Source organism: Acanthopagrus latus, chromosome 11 (assembly GCF_904848185.1).
Source record: "Acanthopagrus latus isolate v.2019 chromosome 11, fAcaLat1.1, whole genome shotgun sequence".
Lineage (NCBI taxonomy): Eukaryota > Metazoa > Chordata > Actinopteri > Spariformes > Sparidae > Acanthopagrus > Acanthopagrus latus.
In genome coordinates this window covers 1,411,039-1,421,848 of record NC_051049.1, presented here as the reverse complement: position 1 = coordinate 1,421,848, position 10,810 = coordinate 1,411,039, and positions in this window count along the sequence as shown.

Sequence of the window (10,810 nt, the reverse complement as noted above, 5' to 3'; positions counted from 1 at the left end):
TCTCATGAGGCTCAAAAGTGAGCTGCAGATACAAATCTTGAATAGTCGACTCAGAGAAAAACTTCAGCGATCAAGTGTCTGGGTTGCATTCATAGTTGATTTTCGGGGACTATCAGGTTAAAGAAGTGCTGCACTCGTGTGCAGCTTCATGAAAAATGTTGACTGTTTTGGGATTTTAAACTCGTGACTTTAGATATTTATAAAAACCTCGGCACCGGCCCCCGAGTTTCAGTGTTATTCACTTATTAAAATCCCTCCTGACAGTGTTCTGGTGCTGTCCAGCTGCTCCAGTCCACAACACAGAAGCTCTGAATTTCTAAAAATGTTAGATATGTAGGTCGCGTTCAATATCGAGTGCCTGCACTTTTTACCCTGCGTTTCACCTCACAACACACAAACTCCTCCGCTCGGTGGTTCAGGGGAAAGTTGTTGGAGCAAAATCTTAAAATACGACTCAGGACGGAAAAAGAGTTGAGCATAAAGATACAGAACCATCATCAACCAACAGAAAATATCAGTTCTCTACTTTTTTAATTCATCGACTGAGTTCTTTCCTCTGACACCAGAACTTTCATTCAATTTATTTGAATTTCTTGTAGTCCCTTCAGAACAGAGTGACAAAGTTGGAGGAGATGTTTTGGGGGCGTTCGAGGTTGCTGGAGTAAAAGTCTTGTTTCATTTCCTGCTCAGATGTCAGATGATGTCAGATGATGTCAGATGATGTCAGATGACTGACAGACGGAGTGAATCAAACGTCAGACGGATGTGAAACCGTCCTGGTTGAACATCCGAGCCGCAGATGAACAACTGTGTTAGAAAAGCATCTGAATCTCTGATAAACGTCAAAGGTTCGAGCCTGCGGACGTGAATATACAGAGAGACATGAAGTTCGACTCCCAGGATGCATTTCAGTCACCGAGCTAAAGGTTCTGTTGAGTGCGGTTCTGCCTCCGGCCTGATAACTGGGCTTCAGTGTGCGATTCTTACGGCACTGAAGAGTGAAAATTCAAATGAAACATTTCTTTGCAGAATCATCGTCGCTCCTCTGGAGACGTCGTCTGTTTCCATCAGCACAGCTTGATTCATGTCAGTCGTCTCTTTCCGTGTCGGCAGTTTGGGACGCGGCCGTCTTCAAATCCGTCTGAAGGAAAAACTGAAGCAGCAGAAAGCTGCGGCTTCTGACTCCGCCCCTGTGATGACATCATTAGAGAAGCAGGTAGACGTGTAGAATTGTTTAGTGCATTTTGTCGTTGTCACCGTATTCAGTATTTGAAGACACTCCTTATTTTTCTGACAGAATTAGGTGGCAGACAGTGCAGACATCTAGTAATAATTATCCCTTCAGTGATTATTTCTGTGCTGTGACCAGCTCGCTCGCTGCGTCGTCTTCTTCTTTCTGTTTTAAGGCAACCAGCAGTTGTATTTCCAACAGCAGTGACACACTGAGAACGGAAAGAAAGGTGCTGGATTATTTCAGAGGATATGATGTGATATATGTGTGCTGTTACTACAATAACAGCACACAGATGTTTGTATTAAAAGTCTTTTTGTGCCGGAGGTGTCAGCTGCTGCGGCTCCTGTGCAGGTTTTTATCTTCATCTGAAGCTCGAGATGTTTCTGTTTCTTTCCTCTGATGGATAAAAACCACGAGGAGAGAGAAACCCACCGTGAGATTTGATGTATTCGAAGGAGTTTAGCACCTTGAACAGGGCTGTAAATCTGCTGTTGATCTCTGATGATTGAATCCTGCAGAGCGTCTTTGCTTTTTCATCTCCACTCCACACATGACGGAGATCCCGAGCACACAGATGGAGTAAATCTTTGTCTGCTCGTCTATACATCAAGCTGCAGTCGTCTTCATGAAGCTCCTTTGTTCCCCGCCAGCTGTCCTGCTCCAGATCTGTAGATTAAAGTCATTAATCTTGTCAAACAACATACCTGCTGATATCTCAGTCTGGTGATGCTGCAGATGAAGTGCCTGCGACAGGCTCGGATCCCTCTGAAGCCCCGATAAAGCTCTCTTAATTGATATGCTAATTGGATGTGTGTCGTGGTTTCTGTACGATCAACGCAGGATGAGATCGCACGAGGCAATTAACTTCCATGATTGTGCAGAGACGCCGTGAACAAAAGAGTGTAACGTGTCTTTGTGTGCGCGGTCACACGCCTGGTTTGATGGGAGTGATGGCGGCACAGGAGGAAAACATCTGGCTCTTTGTTTGACTTTCTGCCATCTTGTTCTGAGGAGGAAGCCTTCAGATAGCCTGTGTGCTGAGAACTCATGGAGCGTTGGTCTGCTGGTCAGGCCTTGTTGGAGAGTGAGGCGAAACGTTACAGCTTCACACGAAGTTCAGCACTGAAGGACGCCTTCCAACAGACTTCCCAACGTCTTGTGAGCTTTGTGGGAGTCTCTAAAATAACCAACCCTCCCCAGCGTCAGAGCGGACGTGTATAAATAAGATAACAGTGAAGACAATGGCTGACGTTCAACATGTCACGCCCCAATATATAAAACAATGAGGGGCTACACCTGCACTATTAGAACAAACAGAAAGAAACACCGTCATGGATAACATCTGCCGAATTAACGAGTAGACACAAATAGCTCAGAATGTGTTGTAGACGACGTTTCACGACATTTATACGGTTTCTCAGATGCAACGTGTTTCAAAATTGAGCGTTTTTTTAAGGGAGTCTGGTGATTTTCTCCACTTCCAAAGAAGTAACAGGCTGTTACAGTGATGCTGTGAAGAAACTGACACTAAGAATCATCATGAGGGCCTGTAGCTTCATGGCAGAGCTCCTGATCGCCTGCGTCACCGTCCACTCTTTATAACGGTGTAGTTTTGCTCTGCTTAACTTATTTGCAGCAACTCTCAGGACAGAAGTTTTACTTCTCGCTGCTTTCTGTCTTTGGTTTGGAGATGAGTGATGATCAGCATGTGGACGTCTGTTTTTATTGTTGGTTTTTATTCATCAGAAAACAAATCTTGAGAATTTTCTTTTGTGGAGACATTTTTTTCCTTTGATTTAATGTATGAAACTGGATGAACAGAAATACAAGAGGAGTTTTTTTTGTCAACAATTTTGACTCAACAAAAATGGTGTGACTCGCTACGTGTGTGCGTCAAAGAGTCAAAGTCAGTGTTTTTTGTGTTTGTAAAAACTGAACCTCCTTGCTAATTCAAAATAAGAAAATGTGCCGTTCCTCCTTCTTTTTTAAAGGTCATAAGTCTTGTTGAGAAGTGAAGATGTATTTTATTTTTGCCGCAGGACTGAGCTGGAGACTGGAAGGTATGTTTGGGTACCAGGCTCTTCATCTTTATCCCAAAAAAACATCATGTTACTGGAAAATCACTGAGAAATTGATGCAGATATGGCAGCTGAGAAGCTGATGTACAATAGTAAAAAGTCAGATAACTTTAAGAATCTCTGTGTTACTTGTTGTCGGATCTTTCCGTCTGTTTTTCTGCTGATTTGTGTCGCAGTGACAGAATCACCGTTGTGTTGTGTAAATATTCACATCACGTCCCAAGAGGAGAATATAATGTGTTGGTGGACTGACTGCCTGAGAAAATGTTGTTTTGCTTCAGGCCCAGTAAACTCCGTCCCAGAACACCTCCATCCTATATATTTTAATCATTCCTGTGTCTAAAATTAGCCGCCGGCTCACTGGTGAATCATTTCTTCCTTTACATGCTGAGAGCCAAGGACACCGAGGGAAACGTTTCTCAGCTCAGTTCCATCCTTAAAAACATAAAAACCTCCAGCTTTAGCCCTTAAGAGGAGACGACGGGGGCTCGTATTCCCGGCGGACTCCGGTCTGCTCGCTCATTAGAAGGAGCTCAGCATGAAGCACAGCTCTGATGCCTCTTTTGAAAACGCTCATTAGAAAGTGAGTGTGGTGGGTTTTGGAGGTCCCCACCAGTCCTCAGAGTCATTACCCCGTCTCCCAGCCTGCCCAGTCAGGCCCGTCCAGCCGCTCTGCACTGTTATGTCTTCATCACACATACTTGTACATCTGGAGGAATGTCAGCTGACGACTCCATCCAGTCTCGCTCGCTGGAGCTCAGATTTCTGCTGCAGACCTCTGAAACTGCTGCCCTGTTTTCAAATGTACACAAAGGCTGGAAAAGTTCTGCAGGCTTTTTACTGCATGCTGTTGTTTATTCACTCTCTGAGATCTGCTCACACTCAACCTGAGAGGAAGTTCAGTCTGCTTGTTTGCAGTTCGGAAGTTTATTCTCTGCAGGTGAATCTGACCTCATTTGTTTCTTTGTTTGTTTCGTGTTCATCAGGCTGAAGAGAACTGAAGAGATGCTGCTGACACTTCTACACTCCACAGACAACAGGTACGACAGGTACGACAGGTACGACAGGTGTATCACAGGTGTATCACAGGTGTATCACAGGTGTATCACAGGTGTATCACAGGTGTCCTTACTGCACGGTAAAGACTGAGCAGTGTCAGAGTTCAGTCCCTGATCAAGTCTGATCCCAGCTGCTATCGCTCCGGTGTTAATAATTTAATGTCCTCACTTTAAAGAAATAAAAATAATAATAAATAAATAAACAACTCAGGGGGGCAAAACAACTTTTTTCATGAATGAAATGCAAAAGAGAAAGATTTTTTTTTACCATGTCACCATGTTTAAGTTGTTCCGGCCGGGCCTAGAGGAAACCCTGGTGAGATTTTTTTTTATTGAAAATGGGGAATAATGCCTGGAGTTTGTTTGTTTTAATATGTTTGAGTGGAAGGAAAAAAAATTGTAAAAAGGAGAATGTGTTTTCTCTTTTTTTTTTACTAAAACGTGAAATAGATGGGAATAAATGCCTTGAAATGTTTTTGTTTTGTTTCACCATGTTTGAATGGAAAAAAAAAAAAGATTTCAGGAGGAAGAAAACGTGTCAGCATCTCTAATGAGACGTTGGGACATTTTCCTAAATGCATTCTGCACTCACAGTTCTCAGATACTTTCATCTTGTGCTGCTTCACACATCTACTCTGCTACATTTACTAGTTCATGACGCCTTATTGAAAATTAATCTATCAACAGCAGGTGAAGTAGATCGAGTTTCCTGCACCTTCACAACCACTGAGAGAACACTTCAGTGTTAATGCATCCATAACAATAATCAAATTACACAAAATGGACGTCACACAGATGATAATTAAACTCTGAAATAGGTCATTTGGAACATTAAGTACAGTTTATAGACATTTTGCTGATAAGATTTCTGTATTTTAGGTACAATTCAGGTATAATTGCAGCGATGTGTTCTTAGATTGTAGTCTCAAGTTTAACTGAAGTGAAAGATCTGAAACTCCACCAGCGATTAGTTCAATCAGCAGACACATGACAAAGTGTGTGTGTGTGTGTGTGTGTGTGTGTGTGTGTGTGTGTGTGTGTGTGGTTTGATTGGCACATGTCACACACGTCCGTCAGCGAGAACAAGAACAAGGAGCCGTTAACTCTCAGTTATTCATGCTGCTCTGTTTAATGTCTCGCCGAGATCTAATTACAGCCGCTCTGAATCTCGCTCCACGCTTTTAATTAACACGCCCCAAAAAAAAGGAAATGGAGCAAAAATGTAAAATTAATTGAGTGGAATTTGTAATTCAAAGTGTGAGAGTGAGAGAAGACGGAGATCAAATACGAGTCCGCGCTTTTAAGAGTCGGCTCCCGCGGGGTTTCCCGCCCCGTGTTTCAAGGTTTGTGTGTTGTGATCCACAGAGGAGCCGCGGCCTCCGTTTAGAAAAGCAGAAACTGGCATCAGAGTTAAACTTTCTATAGAGCAGAATAATGATGTGGAGTCTTGCTGGGAGAAACAGACTTTAAATAAGTGAAGGCCACTCTGAAGGCTGCACAGTCTGGATCAGAGCTGCCGGCAGGATCGATTTCACTGAGTCTGAACACTAACTCACAAGTTAGAGGACGTTATTCCACCAGCTCCTGTTTCAACAGAAAGTTTCATTTTAAAATACGTCTTTGGGAATAAATACATGAATGAAAGAGTCCAAAGCATGAAGAGAGGAGGGCGTGACGTTGGGGTCTGAATAACATTTCTACATGTTTTTAATCATATTCCCAGCTACTTGAATGCAGCTCATTGTGATGAACGCGTCATGCTGTCTTCTCTCTGCATATTCAACCTACAAACCTGCTGAACATCACATGCTGTGGGATGTAAGATACACTAGGACTGATTTAATAAAATATGACATATGTACAGTTTATGTTAACGATTAATTATGATAATAACATAATTAATTATATGAACTCTTCCTGCACCTGCCTGCTCCCTCAGGTGTCTCCTCACCTGCATCTTATATGAAATCAGAGGGCAGCTTTGTTCAATGTTACTGATTAGAAAACATTCACAGTTTTCACTATGAAATTGATTAATAATTCCGCGACTCACAGCGAGAGTGGGTCCACTTGATTACTGACTTGGCATACGCTGGTGTTGCATCAGCCGGGCGGAGTTTGACATCAAATTAATGTAAAATAAGCACATCAGGGTAGATTAATCAAGTGGACCTAATGTTTGAATATCAGATGCTTGAGAGCTGCTGTGTTTCGCTGGATTAGATAAAAGTGAGGAAGACATGTCCTCCCTGGATGTTACATCTAAGTGTGTGAGGCACAAACAGAAAGAGTCCTTATGCCACTTTATACTTCACTCCACTTTGAAAAAAAAAAAAAAGTCTCCTGAAAGCTTTTTTGTCCACCTGGTTTCACATAGAAACAATATCTGAAAAAAAAAATTCGAGAAAAAAAATGCAAAAAAAAACAAACAAACAAAAAACAGTTTTGTGTTTTTCTCCCAAATCTTTCGACACATGAAAAATTAAGAAATTCTCACCCAAATTTTTTTCACGGTTTCACATGTAACAATGACAAAAAAAATGTCTGTATTTCAAATGGAGAGAAACAACTAATTTTCAGCAGAAAAATCTGTATACAATCTGAACAATTCTGGAATTTTTTTTTGAAAAAGCAACAAAAGAATTATACGGATTGATGTTTTTCTAGAAAAAAATTCTGAAGCAAAATCCGACCCGGAGTTTTTCTCCTGAAATGACCTTTTCTCTCACTTTCACATGAATTCTGTAGAAGAAATTTTGCGTTTTTACTCCTGAATTAAAAAAAAAAAAAAACTGATTCACCCTGAAAAAGATTTAACTCAGTTTTACATGGAAAAATATTCTCCGGAGAAGTTTCCCAGGAAAAATCTGTAGAGATTTTTCTCTTTTTTTCCAGATTTTTTTTCCTCCCCTTGATTTCATTCATGTAAAAAAATGAAACAGATTTTTATTGTTTCTTTTTCATTCTATTCCAAAATTTTCTCTAGAAATAATCCTGCAAAAACTCTGATTAATTTCCTGAGCTGAAAACAAGAATAGAAAACATGACAAGTTGTCAGGTGTTGCTTCTTTGAGGACTAACGCTTATTAAAGGACCGTCCATGTGTCCGATCACTCCTGACTGTAACCTGGAGGAAATGTTTAACCAGCTGATCAGAATAAAATGCAGACACTCAAAAGTTTGTATTTGAACAAAATATTTTCTTTATTCTGCAAGAGAACTGAATATGGTGGAGCTCCACTGATAAACATACATGAGTTCAGCTCATAAACAAATGGAGAATTTACAACCAACAAACTATTGCAACCGATACGAGAAAGTAAAGAGAACTGTGGCGGGTCAAAACCATTTCAAAGAGAGAATACCAAGAGAAGCCAGTAGCAGGTATGGCACAGGTAACACTGAGAACGAGACCAGGTCCCGTCAGCCGGACAGGAAGTCTTTGTTTCTGTTTCACAGCCTGAAGTTCGTCTTTTACATTTGGGACTGTTGGGTGATTTGGGTGCGTTTGCACCTTCGTTGCTGACGGCAGACATTTCTACCATGTGTAAGTTATTCAAACGAAGCGTCTCAATCTGAGCACGTTAAGTCTGCGTGCACGTTTCACATCGAGAGCAAAGTGTGCAGAAGATGACGAACACATTCGCGTCGTCGACCACACGCTTCAAAATCTTTGATCTGCAGTTCACAGAAGATGTGACGTGAGGAAAAAACGGTTCATATTCAGGACGTAAATATTCAAAAACATTTCTGTGTTCGTCTGCCCTGCAAACGTAAAGTTGTATGAAGCGACGGTCGTCTTTCTCAGTGTTACGCCGTTACAGCATTCAACAACCGACACACAAAAGACTGCAACTGGTTTCAGCTGTAAGCAGTGATGTTAAACTTGCTATATTAAATTCAGATCTGAATACACCATAAACAGACAAATAACAGTTGTTTTTTCAAAGACATCTTTTTTAACCATTTTTCTTTTATACACAAAAAACAACAGTCAAGAGTACCAAATATGCATGCTGGATCCGTACGTATGTCAAAAAGGGCTAAAATGGGGAGGAGGGGGAGTCATATACACTTGTTTTGTTTTTTTTTTAAATCTTTTTTTCAAGTTTGTTTTTTTTTTAAAAGATCTTTATTTTCATATGTATAAGAAGCTGTTACTCCTCGAAGCTGTGCTGGGTACTGTGATCAGATAAGCAGTGGTAAGAACACAACACGACTCCTCAGTGAGAATCACAAACATATTCAAACCCGGCTGCAAATAAAACTTTGCAGGACTGCTTGCGGGAGAGTAGTAGTAGTATTTGTAGTAATAATAGTAGTAGTTGTAGTAGAGGAACAACAGACAGTTGCTATTTTTAACAGTCCTGGGGTGACAGTGAGTATAAAAACTCAGAAAAGAAAGGTAGCAGGAGGCTTGTTGTACCTGTTTGTTACAGAGACGGCACCTTTGTTTGAATCAAAATGTACCTTTGTTTTCTGAGAGGTGAACACAAGCCTGTTTCCTGGAGTTATCTGAGTTAGAGTTGAGCGAAAACTCAACCAAACAGTCTGTGAAAGTAAACTTGACAAAACGGATATTTTGGTTTGTCCCACTAACCCTCTTTTAACTGCTTGTCCTTCCACCGGTTCTTAGTACAACTACGAGCGAAACCCAAACCCCGTCCAGAAACATCTGCACTGTGTGGGGGGGCCGACGCACCTGAGGGAAAACATTCGCCCCTCCATCACGAACCCTCGCTGACAGGAAAGGGAATATTGCATGTTGTGGCGGAGTGAAGGGAAATCATCCTGCAGAAACCTCAGATCTGTGAGTGTTAACCTGCTGAAAACATCTGACGGCCTTCTGTAGCACCTGCTGCACTTCCACTTGGTGGACGAGATCGACAGGATGAAAGTTTAAAGACGCGTCCAATACAAAAAGAATCTGCTCCAATTCGTGTCAAATCACAAGATCCAGATTAAAACAACTATTATTTATCATCCCAGAAGTCCCTGAAGTCCGATGACACGAGATGTTTTTTCTGTAAAATGTGAAAAATGCATCGTCATAAATGTAAAGAAAACCGTCCTGAAACCCCCAAAATATATTTCTGTTCTTGAGATTTCTGCAGGACATTTTTCGACACAGAAATAGAAAAAGTTTTAGGTTTGGAACCAAACTAAACTCCAGCTACGGTCACCGTGTGCAAATATACTGAGTAGCATGAGAAAGAGTGAGAAAGCTGTGAGTTTTGGTAGTTTTTTTCTTTTTCTTTTTTCTTTTTTTAACAGAAGTCAGTTTATATCCACAGCACATAAACTGAGAGTGCAGATTGACTTCAATCTGATTATTTCAAACTGGGACATCATCGAACGAGGATAGTTTTAAAAGATGAATTCTTCCTGACATGCCACAAAAAGTACCTGTATGAATCTTTCCCAACACAAATAAAACAGATCAGCCAACAGTTCTGGCTGTACGGGACGGACTCTCATTCACGCAACATGGTTTTATCTTCTGAGTTGTGATAATATCAAGGCAATGGAGATAAAAACACCACTGAAACATCCCTTTACCAACGACCTGACAACTGAAGGATTAACAAGAACTGAAATCTTTGGTCTAAATGTTTCAGGGGGGAAATGAAAACAGTCAAAGAACAGCGATGACTCAAAACAACCCTTCAAACTGTAAAATCATTTAGCTTTTTATATATATATATATATACGATAGACACGACATCTCTGCGTCAGTGTGAGTCGTGATGCATATGCAGACATCACAGGTAAATATTAACACAAAGTCTCTTGTAGATGATAATGTGTGCAATTTCAGACAAGCCCTCTGTGAAGGAAAAGATCCGAACATCTCTGAGAAAAGTTTCAAAAAGCGCCTCCTTCCCTCCTAAAGTAGCTCTGCGTTTGTTTCCTGTAACGAATACTGTACATCTGTCATAAAACTCTGAGAACCTCGGCCCTGCTCGCCATAAAACAAAAGGGAACTCTTGTTTTTTGTTTGCTTTTCTTTAATAAATGTATATTTTCATATAAAGACATTCAACAGTGAGCAATGCAATATAGTTCAAGTAATAGAGTCAGGGATTTTTTCTGAGTTCCCTCTTCGGAAAAAACAAAAACAAAAAAAATCAGCTGCTAAAAAATATGAAATGAAACCTTCGGACGGTGGTGATGGAGGGTCGGGACTGACGGTCACATCCTTTGGGTGATGATGCTGTGTCTAAGCTACAGGAAGCCACGAGGGACAAGCCTACAACTACAAAAGTCAAAGTCGTGGGGGAAATCTAGCTTAATCAGCTGAGAGTGATTTAAGTATCGGTGCAGAAAAAACCCTGATTTCTTTCTTTCTTTCTTTTCAAATCGCTGGCTTTGTTGTGTGGTAGCTCGTACGGTAAACTGGAAACACCTGAGGGTTAACGACCGGAAACGTTCTGAAGGAG